This window comes from Jaculus jaculus, chromosome 1 (assembly GCF_020740685.1).
Source record: "Jaculus jaculus isolate mJacJac1 chromosome 1, mJacJac1.mat.Y.cur, whole genome shotgun sequence".
Classification (NCBI taxonomy): Eukaryota; Metazoa; Chordata; class Mammalia; order Rodentia; family Dipodidae; genus Jaculus; species Jaculus jaculus.
Window position 1 is genome coordinate 130,377,452 of NC_059102.1, and position 17,992 is coordinate 130,395,443.

General features: G+C 43.5%; 1 protein-coding gene across 1 annotated transcript in view; it reads left to right on the plus strand.

The window, feature by feature from the left end:
* The first annotated feature begins 4,635 nt into the window (after positions 1-4,635).
* The window catches only part of LOC101612486 (spermatid perinuclear RNA binding protein), a 190,558-nt gene continuing 177,201 nt past the window's right edge, over positions 4,636-17,992 (plus strand). Inside the window, exon 1 of the mRNA XM_045154758.1 lies at positions 4,636-4,682. The gene's annotated coding sequence lies outside the window, so the exon portion shown is untranslated. The remainder of the gene's footprint in view (positions 4,683-17,992) is intronic.

The window sequence follows — 17,992 nt, forward strand, 5'->3', positions numbered from 1 at the left end:
GAGAGGGAGAGAGAAAATTGGCATGCCAGAGCCTCCAGTCACTTTAATTGAATTCTAGACATGTGTGCATGTGGGATCTTCATGCTTGTATCACCTTGTGTGTCTGGCTTATGTGGGACCTGGATGGTTGAACATGAGTCCTTGTGCTTTGCAGGTAAGCATCTTAACCACTAAGCCATCTTTCCATCCCCCTATTATTTATTTATCTATTTTTCGAGATAGGGTCTCACTCTAGCTCAGGAAGACCTGGAATTCACTATGTAGTCTCAGGGTGGCCTCAAACTCACAGTGATCCTCCTTCCTCTGCCTCCCAAGTGCTGGGATTAAAGGCGTGTGCCATCACATCTGGCCTATTTTTTTAAAATGTATTTTTATTTATATATTTGAGAGAGAGAGAGAGAGCGCATATGGATACACCAGGGCCTCCTGTCATCATAAGTAAACTCCAGGCACATGTGCCATATGTATCTAGCTTTACATGGGTACTGGGGAATCAAACCTGGGCTGTCAAGTGCCTTTAACAATTGAGCCATCTCTGTAGCCCTCATAGTAATATTTATTAATACAGGGGGAAGCCAGGGACACTGGATGTCCTACAGTTCATGAATAGCATTGCAAGACTTTTGAATGCCTCACTGAATGCTTACCTAGGTGAGAAAGTCACACACAATTATATAAACTGAAAACCTCACTTCATTTTTAAAATGAACACAAAGTCCATTCTAACATGATTTTACTATTCCAGGGAGGCAAATACTATGCAAAGTGAATGAAGATTATCCCTTGTTTTGTTCAGACTGTACCCAGGGTTGTTTATCATTTTGGAATGTCTTGTCGGCAACAGCAATTCTACCTTGGTATTGGAAGCTTTGTTTGATTGGTATCTGTCCTCATTGAATTTGGGTCAATGCTTCTCAAACCGTACTGTGCTCAAGAATCACCTGGGGATCTTGTCCACCCCCCCCCCACCGCAATGCTTCTTTTTAATTTAAACAATGGAAGGGATTGTTTGAGTAATAATGGAAAGAATCCAGCTGAGAGACTGACAACATCAAAGAGGGCCAAGCTAAGGAATAGCGTTCCTTAGAGGGAAGGAAAGGGGGACATCCAGGCACCAGAGAAGGACCTGACCTTTGATGAGTAGCTGGTTTTGTAAAAGGAGGGAAGGAAGACAGGGTGATGAATGGAGATGCAGATAGATTTGGAAACATAATGGCAAGAAATTGAGCAATGTCACATTTCCCATATTCTTCACCTATCTACGGGATAACCAGCCAATTTTCAGTCAGCTGCTGCTGCTTCCTCCTCCTCCTCCGTCTTCTCCTCCTCCTCCTCTTCTTTTTCTTTTTCTTCTTCTTCTTTTTAGAGAGAGAGAATCGGCATGCCAGGGCCTCCAGCCACTGCAAAAGAACTCCAGATGCATGCCCCACCTTGTGCTTCTGGTTTACGTGGGCTCTGGGGAATTGAACATGGGTTCTTTAGCTTTTCAGGAAAGCACCTTAACTGCTAAGCCATTTTTCTGGCCCTTCAGTCAGCTTCTTTCTACAGAACTGGCATAGGCTTGAGGGAGTGGTGCAAAAGAAGAGTAGAGAAGGCTAGACCTAACTTGTTACCTCCCAAGACAAAGGCTTTAGAAGGTAATATGCAATTAAGGTGTTACTGTTACCACTCCTGCAATGTTATCATTGGTCCTTTGGGTCAGTACTCTCCAGTATAATTTCTGCAGTGTTTTAAACATTTTATCTCCATACTGTTCTTTATAGTGACACTAGCTATATGTGGTTTTAGAACAATTGAATTGTGCTTAGAGTGCATCGTTATTTAAATTTTATTTACCTAACTTAAATTTAACTAGTCACATCTGTTTTATGGATAGCATAGTTGTAGGAATTTTTCCTCCCTCTGTCTCAATATGACATTTGAAAGATGGGCACAGTGTCTTTTAGGACCAAGAACATTGCACTAGGAGTTATACCAGAGTCCACTTTCAATAGTACCCTTTCCTCACTGGGTGACCTTGGGCTTGTCCTGCAGGCCTTTCCTCTCCCTAGTTCTCAAGGTCATCTTTTTTCTTCTCATCTGTGAGATGAAAGTGTCAAATGGATTAAGGGTGGGAAGGCACCATCAACTGTGAAGGCCAGTCTGATACTCTTTGAGGACCCTAAACTTCACTTCCCATGGGACTGGTTTCTCCTTTCCTTGTGGGCTATTGAATGTTACTTGATTGATATATTTCTCTAGCACTGGTCTCCAGACCTATAGTGCAACTCTTTGCTTTCTTTTCTACCCCTAAGGACTCCTATACAGTAGGTTCTCAGTTAATATTTGTGCAATGAATAGATGAAATAAGCAATGCTGGCCTTTGAATTTATGTATGATTTCAATGCATTCTGAACTCAAGAACTTTACAACATCCACTATTTTCCCTTGTTTATAATAATGGAAATACTAGGAAGGATTCAAATATCCACTGTAGGGAGCTTGGTTTAATTAAATCATGTTTAAGACACATTATGCAGACGAGTACAAATGAACAGTAAACCCCAAAGGGTGTATTCATATTGAGTGAAAAAAAATCAAAGCAGAAGTATGTGATAATCTTACTGTGTAAAAGATATATTTTTAGCCAGATGTGGTGGCTTAGACCTATAATTCCAGCACTTGGGAGGCTGAGACAAGAGGATCACTTATATGTCTGAAACCAGCCTGGCTACGAAGTGAAACTCTGACTCAAAACACAAAAACAGGGGGCTGCAGAGATGGCTTAGCGGTTAAGGTGTATGCTTGTGAAGGCTAAAGACCCAGGTTCAATTCTCAAGGTCCCACATAAGCCAGATGCACATGGTGGTACATGCATCTGGAGTTCATTTGCAGTGGCTAGAGGGCCATCCTCACTGTATCGCGCGCTCTCTCTCTCTCTGTCTCAAATAAATAAATAAACAAAATGTTTAAAAAACACAAAAAATAATGACAATAAAAATATATTTCATATATGCTAATTTGTTGCCATTGTTTTTGTTTATATATATGCACAGAATATTGAAATGATGCAGTATATACCAATATTGAGTGATTATTATCATTAAGTGGGATTATAAGTATTTTGATTTTTTTCTCCAAAAGGTTAATTTCAGTTTTAATTTAAACAAATGCATTTTATAATATACATATACATCTATATAAGGGAAAAATGGAAAGTAGATTCATAGCTGGGTGGGAATGGAGATGAATAGTTAAATGAAGTAGAACAGGTTATTATTAATTATTATTTATGGTGCAGGAGATGGAACCCAGGGCCTTGCCCACATCAGGGAAGCACTCAACCATTAAGGTATACCCCTAGCCCAGAGCTGTTAAAATGTCTGAGCCTGTCATGTTCAGAAAGATGAGAAGGGGATCTCAAGGGAACTGGTGTGGGAGGTTCCTTCCTTTTACTGCTCTGGCATTAGGTGGGCAGGTCTTTTGCTTCGGGATGGGAATTGCTTTAGGGTGAGGACCTTGCTCCTTGCACAGTGCTGGTCATGCAACACTTATCATGTCGGTTTGAACTTGCTGGCAGAAAGTGCCGGCCAGTAACTAAGATAAAGTGAATCTTTATTTTTCTCCAGCATCGCCTCTGGAATAATGCAGTAGGTTCTTAGCCAAAGTCTGACTCAACCTAAGGAGAGAAGGAGGGTCTGGTCGCAAACTCAATGCCTAGGAGGGAGGTCCCTTAAAGGCGGAGTTAGGAGAGGTGATTTTAATATCTGCTCAGTGGTTGCTACGCACCACGAAAATTTTCATCTATTGTTTTATGCCTTTTCCCTAACAGTTCTTAAAGAGGAATTATTATCCCAGTTTCTCCCAAGTGCACTGAGGCTCAGAGTGGTTCGGCAACTTGGTCAAGGTCACACAGCTGGCAAGCGGCAGAGGAGCCGAGGCTGGCGATCGGAACCTTTCAACCAGCCAAAGCGTTGTCCTGCCCCTCCTCCACCCCGGGAGGCATTGCGGCGCCTACTCTGTTTGCGTAGCGGCTGGGGTTGGGAAGCATCCCGCACTAAGGGCGCGGGGTCTGGGGAGGTGAGCTTGCTGCGGCGGTTGGGAGCCTCTTCCAGCTTCGGAAGTTACGAAGTTTCCGTGCCTTTGGTCGCCTTTCCAGCACGGTTTGTCTCCATTCCCCAGCGGTTACGCCGCCAGCGCAGCGGGGCTCAGGTGCTGCAGCGGGCGGGCGCCGGGAGGTAGGCGGGGACGCCGTTTACGTAAGCGTCGGCTCGCAGGTGCATGGGGCCGCGGCGGGCGTGAGCTGCTTGCGCGCTCCCAGGTGCGCAGTTGGCGCAGGCGGCCGCGCGGCGGGCGCTGGCCGAAGCTCTCAGGTGCGGCAGAGCGCGCGTGGAACGGGGGGTGGTGGTGGTGCGCGGCGAGCGAGGGGCGGGCTTTCCGTTTCCCCAGCAGCCGCGGGGGCCCGCCCCCCCGGGCCCCGCCAATGGGCGTGCTCGGCGGTGTCACGTGCCTGCCGCCGCCGCCGCCGCCGCCGCCGCCGCCGCCGCTGCCGAAGCGAAGAGAGGAGTCGCGAGCGCCACCAGGGCCAGCAGCCGCCGCAGCCGCCGCCGCTGGGCTGAGGAGCCAGAGACGCGGGCGGACGAGGTGGCGGCGGCGGCGGAGCGGGAGCGAGGAGCAGGCGCGGGCAGAGCGCGGCGGTGCGGGTAGGCTGCGGCGAGGCCGAAGCCTGCGCGGCGGGCCGTCCAGGTCGGGCGGCGGTTGAGGCGGCGGTTAAGGCGGCGGTTGGAGGAGCCGGCCCGGGCCCCGCATTGTTTGTTGTGCGTCCTTAGCAGCGGCGGCCGTGGCGGAGAGCCGGGCGCCATCCGGGCCCCGCCACTGGGGCATTGTGGCCGTCGCCGTCGCGGTGCCCCGGGCAGGCTCTGGCCAGGGCAGCGGGCCGTCGTCCTCACCTTGGGGGGAACGGGGTCCGGGCCCTGATCCCCGGGAGGGCGTGGGCAGCGTGGGGGACGGGAGCTCCGGGGAGGCGGGAGGACCAGGGGCTGCGGGCAGGTGTTGGAGGACGTGGGGGGCAGAAGCTCGGGGAGAGAGGCTCCGGGGACGGGCACATTTCGGGAGAATGGTGTGTGTGTGTGTGTGTGTGTGTGTGTCGGGCGGGGGAAGCCCTCCAGCCCTGAGGAACAGGTCTGGGGGACCTCTGAGGGACTCTGGGGGAGCTAGGTCGAGTGCCCTCGGAGGAATGGAGGGCATTCGGGCAGGTGGGGGTGCATAGCGTGTGTGTAGGGGTCCAGGAGGGTGTGCGGGGGGGGTTGGGGAGGGCAGGGGCAAAGGAGATGGTGGAAGGAGGGAAAAGATGGGGAGCTCGAGGCAGAAGTGGACGGAGCTGATGTCCCGGAGGTTAGCGTTGTGTGTGAGGAGGGGCAGGGAATGGGGTAGACCGTGGGGAAGGCCACCTGACCTGTAAAGGGGAACTGGGGAAGGAGGGGTTAGTTGGGGGGAAGTGTGGAGGGTCGGTTGAGCACCTAGAGGGAAAGGAGGGTGTTTTGGGGGGCCGTCTCCCGTGTGGTGGTGAGGGATATGGAAGGTGTTTAAGCAGGAGGTAGGAGAGTGTGTGTGTGTGTGTGTGTGTGAGAGAGAGAGAGAGAGAGAGAGAGAGAGAGAGTGTGTGTGTGTGTGTGTGTGTGTAGGCAGGCCTAGGGCTCGGAGAGAGACCCGTGAGGGGTGGAAGGAACACAGGAGGGGGTTTACAAGCTAGAAGAGAAAGGCAGATAGGTGTTTGTCCTGTGTCAGGGGAAAGGAGTCTGGGGTGGAAAGCGGAGGGCGATTGGCGCAGGAACTGAGTTTGAGGGGTTTGGGAGACAAACGGGGACAAGAGGAAGGTCTTGTGATTTGGATGGAGAGTCAGGTGTTTAGGCAGAAGGTGTGTGCAGAAGTGAATGGACAGTAAAGGTGAGTGAAATGGAGGGTGTCGGTGTGAGCAATGTGGGTGTAGTGGGGAGCAGCAGGAAAAGAGGTTGGGGGCACCCTGGCAGGGACAGGTGGATGGAGCAGGTTGGAGAGTTGGGCTGGAGAAAAGGTGAGGGGAATGTCCTTGGAGTGGCAGGTGAGGTGTAGGGACAGAAGGAGGGAAATGTTCCTTGGATGGGAAATGATGAGAAAAGTTGGGGAAAGGGAGAAGAACATGGAGGGTGTGTGTTTGTGAAGAGATATCAGTAGAAGGAGGGATAAGTTGGGAAGGAAGAAATATAGGTCTGGACTACCATTTGTGGCGGGAGGGAAGCATTGTATATACAGAAGGGAGTAGCAGAGAACAGTGGGAAGGCAGTGTCTGGGAAGATGGAATGTTTAGGGTGGAGGATACAAAAGAATGTATCGTACCTATACTGGGGTAAAGGATATGCAGGGTTGTGCCTATGACTATCCAGAGACAGCTGTATGGGGTTGGTGCAGTGGAGGAAGTAGTTGCCTAGGTTTAGGGCAAGAGATGATTATTTAAAGGTTGGAGAGAATTCAGAGGTAGGTTGCTTAAGAGTATGGGAGACTGAAGGTGTGGAAATGTGTGTGTGTGTGTGTGGGGGGTGATTGGAGCATTTAGAGTCTTGAGATGTTAAAGGGTCCAAAATTATTAGGTTACTGAAAGTATAAGGAGGGACTGCGCAGATGATGATGGTGGTGGTGTGTGGGGGAACTAAAGAGGCTTAACTCTAGACTTAGAGGAACTGGAAATTGGAGGGGGAGCAGAGGATGTGGATCTTAGAACGTTAGTGGAAGATGGAGGGCATTAAACTGTGTGCTGTATCTACAAGTTTATGCTTCTAGGATCAGAAGGATGATGAAACCTGATTTTTAGTCCTGAAACCAGTGAATGGGGAAAGAGAACTGAGTGCCTACTTTTGAGTTGGGAGGTGTGAACGGATAGATGGCCATACAGGGTCAGGAGGATTGCAGCAAAAGTGAATGGAAATGGTACTCCAGCAGGTGCATGCATGGCAGGTGTCTTTGTGAATCTGTAAGAAGGCAGGGCCCAGGCCCATAGTAGTCAAGAGCTGTAACATAGGGAGAAAGATACCTTGGTGCAGTGTCTCATACCCTGGTGCTTTCTGGGTAATGGAGCAGTATTCAGGCATTGAATGATGTAATACTCGACTACTGTGCTACAGGCCAACAGAAGTAATGTACACTCAGCTCCCAAAAAAGAGCCTTTGGAGTCTAGCTCTCTTTTAAAGTGTGTCTAACTGACATTGGGTTGTCAGCTTTTTCTCCCAAGCAGTTCAAGTAGCTGGAGGCTTTTGAATTCTCTGATACTTGATTTACTTTGATGTTAAGTGTGTGATGTTTAGTTTCATAGAGGAAAGACACTTTTGGGGTTGATTGTACATATGGCCATCAGATTGCCAGACACATAGAAACTAATTTAGGAGTTTTGAGTACAAACATTTCATTGCTTGTCTCATTCACTGTTTTGTGGCTTGTATTAGATTTAGACTTGAAAGGATTAAACAAACTGAGGCTGCTTTTAGTAAGCAAGGTTTCCTAGAATCTTGGTTTTCTTTTGACAGTTAAAATTTCAGTCTTGTCAGATCTTACTAAAAAGTAAATTTCATCACATTAACAGAACTAACTTCAGTATTGCTTTGTGGACTTCATGTAGTATGCAGTGTGGTACCTAGTATGATTTCAAATAAAAGGTTTGCTTTGGAAATGTACTTAGGTGATTAGGAAGTATCAGTGTAGCCATTGTATGTTCAAATAATAAGTTTGAATGAGCATAGTGACAATCTTGTCTAAAAATAATGAGGGCTGAACAGAGCACCATGTTTGAGGTAATATGAATCTGTAAACAGAACTGTTTTAAAAAATTCGATTTCTAGAATCCGGATTTGAAGTGTACTGTAGGCAGCAATACACTGTTCAGAAGGCATTGCTACAAGGTTTTATTTTTGGAGGGAAATGATTATCAATATGGTTTTGATTGATAACTCCTGGAGAGTGGGTGCAAATGTTGAATATAGTTATAGGGAACATAATCTGCTTCCCTCAGCTCCCCGGCATAGACTTAGAGCAGTGGGATATAAGATGATGAGTGACCTTTGAAAACTCTCTAATAGGGCCATTGCTTCTTCCCGAGCATAATTTTCAAGTCCATTGTGTTACTTCATTTTATTCTTTTGGGTAAGTATTTTCTTGCTCAAGATACTCAGTTCTGGAATAGTGCTCTGATTATATGGATTGTTGTGTAAACTTTTATAGCTTGCAGCATTTTCTAGGTATTTAAGAATACTATCCCAAGTTTATGAGCCAAGGAGGGTAGATGTTTTAGACTTTGTAAGCTAAATAATTGAGTTCTGGTTTTATCTTCACTAGTGACTTGCTGGATATAACACTTAATACTTTTAATTTTTTTTTTTACTATTTGAGAATGACAGAAAAAGAGGCAGATAAAGAGAGAGAGAGAGAGAATGTGTGCGCCAGGGCCTCTAGCCACTGCAGATGAACTCCAGACGCGTGTACCCCCTTGTGCATCTGGCTAATGTGGGTCCTTGAATTGAACCTCGAACCGGGGCTCTTCGGCTTCAAAGGCAAGCACTTAAACGCTAAGCCATCTCTCCAGCCCAACACTTAATACTTTTGTGATTTGTTTTTTCTCCTCTAGAAGCCCAACTCTTTATTACCCAAGGGTTTTTAATATGAGTTTTAAGTACTTTGGGAAGTTCAAAACTGCATAAATATGTAGATGTTATTTCTTTAGTTCCTTTCCTCCACCTCTGCTTTTTAGATTGGTAATATATGAATTAGTACTTCAGAATTTGCCATTAGATGGAAGGGTTTTTGGTTAAGAACTTGGTTGGAGATGCAACTTTGTGAATATCATACATATCTGCAGTTCATGCATGTTCATTGTATGCATGCTGTATGCTTGTCTTTTCTGGCTTAGTTCTGCGGATGAGTGTGTGTGCTGATTTAAAGTCTTTAGCCCAGACATTCTGAGTTCCAGCATAAGCCCAAGATTGTTTTATAATGTGGTCCAGAAACACTACTTTTCTAGCCCTGTGAATTCAATTCATTTTATTTTATTTTATTTCAGGCTAGGGTCTCATTGTAGCCCAGGCTGACCTGGACTTAATCTGAGGCTGGCCTCAAACTCAACAGTGATCCATCCTCCTCCCTCAGCTTCCTGAGTGCTGGGATTAAAGGCATGAGCCACCATGCCCAGCTAGAATTTAATTCTTAAGTCAGGAGTGATAGATTTCATGTATTTTCATGTGAACTTTGTAGAAAGTTGATTAATTAATGACAAACAGAAAAACAGCTATTGCTTGTGCTGTTGGCACTAAGCTTCTTTATTCTGATTTATTGAATACTTTTTTCTTTATATAGTTTTAGTTATCATCAAGTAATTATCATTGGAGATCTGCAAGTCCACTGACAGGCTGTGTGTGTGTGTGTGTGTCTGTGTGTCTGTGTGTGTTTGGTTTTTCGAGGTAGGGTTTCACTAGCTCATGCTGACCTGGACTTCACTATGTAGTCTTAGGGTAGGTAGCCTCAAACTCACGGCAGTCCTCCTACCTCTGCCCGGCTATATGTCTGTGTGTGTTTTAAATAAGATTAGGGCTGGAGAGATGGCTCAGAAGTTAAGTGCTTGCCTGTAAAGCCCAATGACCTGGGTTTCATTTCCCATTACCCACTTAAAACCAGATGACCAAAGTGGCACATGTTTTTTGAGTTCATTTGAAGTGGCTGGAAGCCCTGGTGCACCCATTCTGTCTGTCTCTCTGGCTGGCTGCATCTCTTCTCTCTCTTTGCTTGCAAATAAATAAATAAAAATATTAAAATAGCCAGGTATGGTAGCGCACACCTTTAATCCCAGCACTCGGGAGGCAGAGGTAGGAGGATCACTGAGAGTTCAAGAGTTCAAGGCCACCCTGAGACTACACAATGAATTCCAGGTCAGCCTAAGCTAGAGTGAGACCCTGCCTTGAAAAATAAAACAAAACAAAAAACAAGAACAAACAAACAAACATATATATATCATTTTCAAACTGTGTGTATGCTCATATGTATATGGGTGCACCAGGGCCTCTTTTCTGCTGCAAACACATGCCAAGCACTTGCACCCCTTTTTTTTAAAATGAAAATGTATAACTAATTTTATTGTACAGTCTCTGTATTCATAGGAGAGGAGTCTACCCAGCAGTGTTATTTATATAGAAATAAAAACAATTAAATTAACAGAATTGTGTATAGTATTCAGTACCATTCTAAATTATTTTAAAAAGACAAAATTCAGAAAAAAAGGGGTACAGCTATCCAAGGCACACAGCTGTCATTTATCAAGTCCATAATTGATATCAAGCAATCTTCTATTTCTGTACATACATTACATATTTTCACAGAAGTACAATGATATGTATTCTGTAATTATCCAAGTTTTAGTAGAAGGAAGTGAGAAATTATAAAATATAAGTCATGAACTCAATGTCAAGCAAATCCTAAGTGAAAAACTTTCAAAAAGTAAATTCTGAGTACATGTGGAGAATGCTGAAGTGGTAATATTGTTACCCTAACTAAAAAGCTTGGATGTTTACAAGCCAGCAGAGATACCAGACAGACTGGAGAAAAAAGTCATTATGTGGTGAGACCCAGTCTTGGTACATATGATTTGTTTGATATCAGATTTATTTCTTAGAATTAATGTAGAATTCTTTTATTAGTTACATATATGGTGTGTATGCAGCCATGATGGTACCATTGTTAGCCTTTTCCCTGTCGTCCCCCCCCCCCCACGGTTTGTGGGTGTTGCATTGTGTGGGTGGCCTTCAGTTATGGTGGAGAGGCAGTGTCTCTGTTGCACCACTTTTTTGTGTGTGGCTTTATGTGGGTTGCTTGCGCATTAAATCTTGAGGCTTCAGGCTTTGCAAGCAAGTACTTTTAACTGCTGAGCTAACTCCCCAGCCTGTGTGTACTCTGAAGGGGGATGATTTAAAAAAATTACTTAAGCCAGGCGTGGTGGCGCACGCCTTTAATCCCAGCACTCAGGAGGCAGAGGTAGGAGGATCGCTGTGAGTTCAAGGCCACCCTGAGACTACAGAGTTAATTCCAGGTCAGCCTGGACCAGAGTGAGACCCTACCTCGAAAAACCAAAAAAAAAAATTATTATATTTATTTATTTATTTATTTATTTTTGTTTGTTTTTGAGGTACTGTCTCACTCTAGCTCAGGCTGACCTGGAATTCACTGTGTAGTCTCAGTGTGGCCTTGAACTCATGGCGATCCTCCTTTCTCTGCCTCCCGAATGTTGGGATTAAATGTGTGTACTACCATGCCCAGCTTAATTTTATTTATTTGAGAGAGAGAGACAGAAAGAGACAGAGATAAAGAAAGAATTAGAATGGGTGCACCATGGCCTTCAGCAGCTGTTAACAAACTCCAGACACATGTCCACCTTGTGCACCTGGCTTACATGGGTCCTGGGGAACGAACCTGGGTCCTTTGGGTTTGCAGGCAAGCACCTTAACCACTAAACCATCTCTCCAGGCTATGAAGGGAGATGATTTTTAAATTCCTTTTCTTAAAAATTTTTTTTTAAGAAATATTTATTTGAGAGAGAGAAAGAGGCAGAGCAGGAGGGGGAGGGAGAGAGGAAAGGAGGGAGATATGGAGGGAGGAAGGAAGGGAGAAGGAGAGAATGGGTGTGCCAGGACCTTCAGCCATTGTAAACAAACTTCAAATGCATGTGCCACCTTGTGCATCTGGTTTATGTGGGTCCTGGGGAATTAAACCTAGGTCCTTTGGCTTTGCAGGCAAAAGGCCTTAACTGCTAAATCACCTTATTTATTTATTTGCAAGCCAAGAGGGATAGAAGAGAGAGAGAGAAAATGAGTATGCTAGGACCTCCAGCTGCTGCAAACCAACTCCAGATGCATGTGCCACTTTGTGTATCTATCTTTACATGGGTACTGTGGAATCAAACCCAGGTTGTTAGGCTTTGCAGGCACACACCTTAGCTGTTGAGCCACCTCTCCAGTCCTTAAATAACTTTTCAATGATGTGTTTGGCTTACTAGTTATAAGGACCTTCCAGATGCTACTTACCCCATATTGCAAAATTTTAACTTGTCGTGCTAGGCGTGCTGGTGCACTCCTTTAAAGAGGTAGAGAGGTAGAAGGATTACTGTGTTCAAGGCCAGTATGACACTACATAGTGAATTCCAGGTCAACCTGGGCTAGAGTGACATCCTACCTTAGAAAGCAAAAAAAAAAAAAAAAAAATTAAATTGTAAATTGATTAGACATTAATTTGTTTTGAGTGTGAAAGCACCTGTCTTTGATAGTGGATTTACTCTGCTAGCTGATGTACTCAGTAGTGTACTATTGTCTTATATGTTTGGAAAACATTACTTATCTTACTGCTTCTGTTTTTTTTATTTTGAATATTTCCTTTTAAAATCTTTTATTTATTTGACAGAGAGAGAGAGGGAGAATATGAATGAATGAGACTATGTGTGCATAAGGGCGCAGACAGTCTCCAGATGTATGCACTACCTTGTGCATCTGGCTTATGTGGATACTGAGGAGTGAAACCTTGGTTCTTAGGCTTCATAGGCAAGCACCTCAACCACTAAGTGATCTCTCCAACCCTTTATTTTTATGTTTTTGGTTTTTTGAGGTAGGGTGTCACTCTAATCTAGGCTGACCTGGAATTCACTATGTAGTCTCAGGCTGGCCTCGAATTTACAGCAACCCTCCTACCTCAGCCTCCCAAATGCTGGGATTAAAGGCATGTGCTACCACATGTGGCTATCTCATTTTTTTGAAAGGTAGTTTGTTTTCAGAATTTATTTACTTGCAGAAAAACTTTCTGACAGGTTTCATATTACACTCTTACAATTTAATTTGATTTATGTCAGTTAAAAGAAAGAAAATAATGAGGCAAGATTAATGGTGATATAGATAATTAAATGGTTTGAGTCTGAAGTCTGTTAATCTTTAATTTAGCTTTTAGTTGCTCTGAATAGTGAGTTGATCAGGTGACCTGATTTGTCACTTTCATGCTTAATTTGAATTATTTCTTGTCCTATAGTCCCTATCTTATAAAAGACTTTTCACATATATATGTCTGAGGCTGAGTAAAAAGCAGTTATAAATTTTAGTTATTTCAAACTCTCTTAAATAGCACTATGCAAAACATCTGCTTGCTTTAGTTAACTTTGGCACAACTTGAAAGGGTACAGTTGATTATGTCAATAATAAAATTACAGTATTACATTGTATGAGTTTGTGGTTCATTTCCATTTTAAAAATAAGAATTCTGCAGCACATTGTATAATAAATTCTGAGGTTTTTCTGGGTTATGGGTAACATGTAGCTTTTGGGCTGGGCATGGTGGTGCACACCTTTAATCCCAGCACTTGGGAGACAGAGGTAGGTGGATTGCTGTGAATTTGAGGCCACCCTGAGGTGACATAGTGAATTCCAGGTCAGTCTGAGCTAGAAAAGCCAAAAAAAAAAAAGTAGTTTATTTTACTTCACTTGCAGAATATCCTGTTTGCAATATGAATTTCCAGGTGCTTGATGGGTAGCTCAACATCCTGTATATCTGTATATGAATTTCATATAACCAAGTTAGTACTGTTGACAAATGTTAACTAGCACTTGTCCTAAAGGAGTCTATCTGGATGGATATGGAGATGCCTGTTTTAGAATGCCATTACTAAGTCTGTTTTGTCAGCTTAATTCAGGAAGCATACATTGGCATTTAGGCTCTAAGGCCCATTTTATGTCATATTTAAGATTTCTTAGCACTGAATAATTATTTTTAGTAAACTGTAAATTCTTCCCTAGGTTCATTGACCCTAAAGGTGAAAATAAAGTTTGTGACTTTGGTTATATTTAGTCAGCCTCACTAAAAACCACAGTACATTTTAAAACAGCTACATTGTAATCTCCCCCCCCCCCACCAAGGTAGGGTCTTGTCTTAGCCCAAGCTGACCTGGAATTCACTATGTACTTTTAGGTCTCAGGCTGATCTCGAACCCACAGCGATCCTCCTACCTTTGCCTCCTGAATGCTGGGATTGCAACCTTGCGCTTTGTAACCTTACGGTTGAAATCTTAATAAGTAGTTTGTTTCTGAAAGCTGGAGGCAATCCATTCTGTGTGTGTGGGTGGGGGGGGGGCAAGGTATTATTGTAGCCCTGGTTGTCCTGGAACTGTCTGCATAGTGAAATTGTGGCAGTACCTTCTGACTGAACATTCCAAATGTTGGGATCGCAAGTATGAGCTATCATACTTGGTGTGTGTGTATAATTTTTTTTTTGCTATATAATCTAGACTGGCCTCAAGCTTGTTATCCAATCTTTCTGTTTCACCTTTCCAAGTAGATGCCATTACATTACAGACAGGCATGTGCCACCATGCCAAGTTAAAGACATTTCATTCTTTTTTTTGAAGTAGGGTCTTGCTCTAGCCCATGCTGACCTGGAATTCACTATGTAGTCTCAGGCTGGCCTTGAACTCTCACTGATCTTCCTACCTCTGCTTCCTGAGGGCTGCGATTAAAAGTGTGTACTACTACACCTGGATCATTCTTTTTATTTTTATTTATTTGAGAGAGAGAGAAAGAGGCCAATGGGGGGGGGGCGTTGATAAAGAGAGGGTGCATTGGAGCCTCTAACCACTGCAAGTGAACTCCAAGCCCATATACCACCATGTGCATCTGGCTTACGTGGGTGTTGGGAAAGTGGTGGTTTAACTGCTAAGCCATCTCTCCAGCCCCTCATTTTTCTTTTCTTTTTCTTAAAAAAAATATTTATTTCCAAGCAAAGATAGGTAGGTAGATAGGGAATTGGGCACACCAGGGTCTCCTGCTACTGCAAACAGACTTAAGATGTGTGCTACTTTGTATATCTGGTTTTATTTATATGGGCACTGGGAAATCAAACCTGGGTCCTTAGGCTTTGTAGGCAAGTGCCTTAACTGCTGAGCCATCTCCAGTCTCCAAGGCAGTTCTTTTTTTTTCAAGGTAGGGTCTCACTCTAGCACAGGCTGCCCAGGCTGGCCTCGAACTCACATCGATCTTCCTATCTCTGCCTTTTGAGTTCTGGGATTAAAGGTGTGTATCATCATGCTTGGCCAAGGCAGTTCATTCTTAAGATGTAGTTGAAAGTAATTCTGGAACTCATCAAACATTGGCTTTTGTGTAGCTTTGTTAAACTACTGAAGTTTTGGATACTGGGTAGTTATTGAATTAGATAACTGTGAATAATTCAGTTTTAGTTAGCAAAGCTAGTGAATTGGACGGAAAGGTGTATTTTTTTTTTTTTTTTTCCCTGAGGTAGGGTCTTTCTCTAGCCTTGGCTGATCTGGAATTCACTACGTAGTCTCAGGCTGCCCTCGAACTCACTGTGATCCTTCTACCTTGGCCTCCTGACTGCTGAGATTAAAGGCGTGTGCTACCAGCCCAGCTAGATGTGATATTTTATTTGCCAGCTTTGTGGTGAACATGAAATTTTACAAAATCAGCTTTTGAAATTGGTCCATGATATGTTTAGTGGTATTCTTTAATTCTGGAGCTTATAGTTCACACACTTTGATCCCTGTGGTAGTTACCTGAATAAGGTAGAGGGACAGCAGAAAACAGTGCATTTGGAGAAATGGAGGCACAAGGAAATGAATCTAGAGTACAGAGGCAGATGTGCAGATCAGCCTTTCAGAAGTAGTGTGTCAAATTCCCGTTAGTCCCTGAATTAAATTTAGGGAGGACTAATTGGTTGAGCAAATTTGAAACATACCTATATCAGGAAAGTCATTGAGTACAGGTCTATTCAAGGTCTGCCTAGGATGATGTTTAGCCCTTTTAGGAATTTCATGGTCCCAGGGTTATAGGGGTAGTAGTAAACCTGAGAAAAAGGGCTGCCACTGGCTGGACTATCTTTGGATTTGCCCACAGTATTATGTGTACAGCTTCAGTTGGTGTGAGAAGAAAAATGTTTTTGAAATTAGAATACATGGCTTTTAAGTCTGATCCTCCTTTTCCTAATTGTGGATCTGATGTCAAAAATTGGAACAAACCCCCTATCTTACGGAGTTACAGTAGAGAGTAAAGAAGATAAGAAAACTATATGTAAAATATAAAGCTTAATTGTTTTTTCCCCCCAAGGTAGGGTCTCACTTTAGTCTAGGCTGACCTAGAATTCTCAGTGTGGCCTGGAGCTCTTGATGATCCTTCTACCTCTGCCTCCCGAGTGCTGGGATTAAAGGCACACACCACTACACCTGGCTAACTTGTTTGTTTTTTGAAGAGAATAGAGTAGAGTATAAAGGCAGACTTTGAATGGTTGTGGAAATTTGATTCAGAAGGTTCTGAAATGTTTATAAAAGGAAACAGAACAGTGAATTTTCACATCACTTTCAGCCAGTGTCAATAATTCCAGCATTTCTCTGCCCCTTTGAGAACAGGTTATTATGTAGTTCAGGCTGGCTTTGAACTGATTTTTGTATCTCTGCCTCCCAAGTGTACACTACCATGCCTGGCCTTGCTGCCCTTATTTCTTGGTCCTTCAATTGCAGTTTTTTTTTCCCCCTTTTCCTGTCAGTGGGATCTTCAATGTAGCCCAGGCTGACCTAGAACTCACTATGTAGCCCTAGGCTACATAGTAACAATAACAGAGATCCTCCTATCTCAGTCTTTAGAGTGCTGGATTAAAGGCATGCACCATCACTCCGTACACAGTTGTTTTGTTATTTTTTTGCTAGAATATTTATAGCAAGCCTTAGACACAATATACTTGTGGGATTTTTAGCTCACTGGTAGAGTGCTTTCTTAGCATGCACAAGGCCCTGGGTTCAATCCTCAGCATTGCTAAAGAAGCTCCTAAAAACCCTACAACAAAACACAAACAAATAAATCCTCTGAGTTAATAGTAAATTTTTTTTTTCTCTATTTTTGAGGCCCAGGCTGACCTGTGGAAAACATGTAGGATTTGATGAGGACAAAATGGAAAGAAGGATCCCAGTTTGGCGGGAGGAATAACATTAGCAAAATAAAACTTGCGGATGTGAAATAGCCATGGCTCATTTGAATATATGGGAGTATGAAAGGACTTAGTGTAATGTAGCCTGTGGTAGAGGCTCTGAATGCAAGAATAAGGCCCTCATGCTTTATTTATTTTTTATTTTTTAAATTTTTGAGAGAGAGAGAGGGAGAGAAAGAATTGGCGTGCCAGGGCCTCAGCCAGTGCACTCAAACTCTTGTGCCATCTAGTGCACATGTATGACCTTGCGTAATCTTTGTGCATCTGGCTTACGTGGGATCTGAAGGGAGATTGAACATGGATCCTTAGGCTTTGCAGGCAAGCACCTTAACTGCTAAGCCAGTCTTTTTTGAGGTAAGCCCAACAGACTAGCTTCTTTTTTAAATTTGTTTTTATTTTTTAATTTTTAAAATTTCTTTTCTTTTTTTTCTTTTCACAATTTTTATTAACATTTTCCATGATTATAAAAAATATCCCATGGTAATACACTTTCTTTTTTTTTTTTAATGTGAGAGAGCAAGAGAGAGAGAGAATTGGCATGCCAGGACCTCCAATCCTGCAATTGAGCTCCAGAAGTGTGTGCCCCCTTGTGCCCTTGCATCATTTGTGTGTCTGGCTTATGTGGAACCTGGAGAGTTTAACATGAGTCCTTAGGCTTCGCAGACAAAAGCCTTAACCTTTCAGCCATCTTTTCAGCCCACTCATACTTTATTTGATGAGCTGTGTGGCTCCAGTGAAGGGTATTATCAGTACTGTCTTTATGAATCTTACACCTTTAGGTGGAGAGACTTAACCCCATACATTGATTAAAACAGATACTGTAATAATCTTTTGGGAAAAGTAGTAAGGTTAGTGAAAGTAGGTAGAAAAATAAGAATGCCTTGGAACTGATGAAACTTTTTTTTTAATTAAAACAAATTTTATTTATTTATTTATGAGCGACAGACACAGAGAGAAAGACAGATAGAGGGAGAGAGAGAGAATG